This window comes from Octopus bimaculoides, chromosome 6 (assembly GCF_001194135.2).
Source record: "Octopus bimaculoides isolate UCB-OBI-ISO-001 chromosome 6, ASM119413v2, whole genome shotgun sequence".
NCBI classification, from domain to species: domain Eukaryota; kingdom Metazoa; phylum Mollusca; class Cephalopoda; order Octopoda; family Octopodidae; genus Octopus; species Octopus bimaculoides.
The window spans coordinates 6592327-6593035 of record NC_068986.1 but is presented as its reverse complement, the minus strand read 5'-3'; the positions used below and the strand labels follow the sequence as shown (position 1 = coordinate 6593035).

Sequence of the window (709 nt, the reverse complement as noted above, 5' to 3'; positions counted from 1 at the left end):
TATATATATATATATATATATATATATATATATATATATATACTATATAGATATATAGGTGTGTGTGTTAATAACACTTGTAAGGAGGTGCTTTATCCATTCACCAAAGTGAATGGAGCCATAGCTTGGAGGAACTGATGTAGTCAGACAGTATCCAACGTTCATCAGGTGTTTCAGCCCTGAACTGTAACATCCTCTTATTGGTGGGTCAGCAGAGGTGGCCAAGTCACTGCTCCTCATCTCCTCCTGCTGCCCAGCTTAACTCTTCTCTTACTCCAAAGCCAAGAAGAGGATCTTTCAGCTGTCTCTCCCATCCTGCGCACAGCCACCCTTCTCTCCATCCCTCTCATTCCAATTGTTGTAAATATTCTCCTTGTCAACTGACCAGGGAATCCCTTACAGCCAACCTCGACTGGGAAAAGCCATACCTGCCATCCCTTCTTGCAATCCTACAGAAGGCTCTCATATCTGGCACACTTACTTTCATGGGCCTCCATTCATTTATAGAATAAATATTATTCTAAGATTTTAATGAGTTGACAGTCACTGTGAATTGTTGTCAGACTGTCTGACAAAGCTAACAACCAATGAAACTTCAAAGTTACTGTCAACCTTTTCTTTTTTAAAATAAATATCATGCAAATCATCATCATCATCATCATCATCATCGTTTAACGTCCGCTTTCCATGCTAGCATGGGTTGGACGAT

The 709-nt window shown here is 40.1% G+C and overlaps 1 protein-coding gene across 1 annotated transcript in view; it reads left to right on the top strand.

Moving 5' to 3' along the window:
• The window catches only part of LOC106867448 (uncharacterized), an 89881-nt gene that overhangs the window by 49369 nt on the left and 39803 nt on the right, over nucleotides 1-709 (top strand). The gene's annotated exons all lie outside the window — the stretch shown is intronic.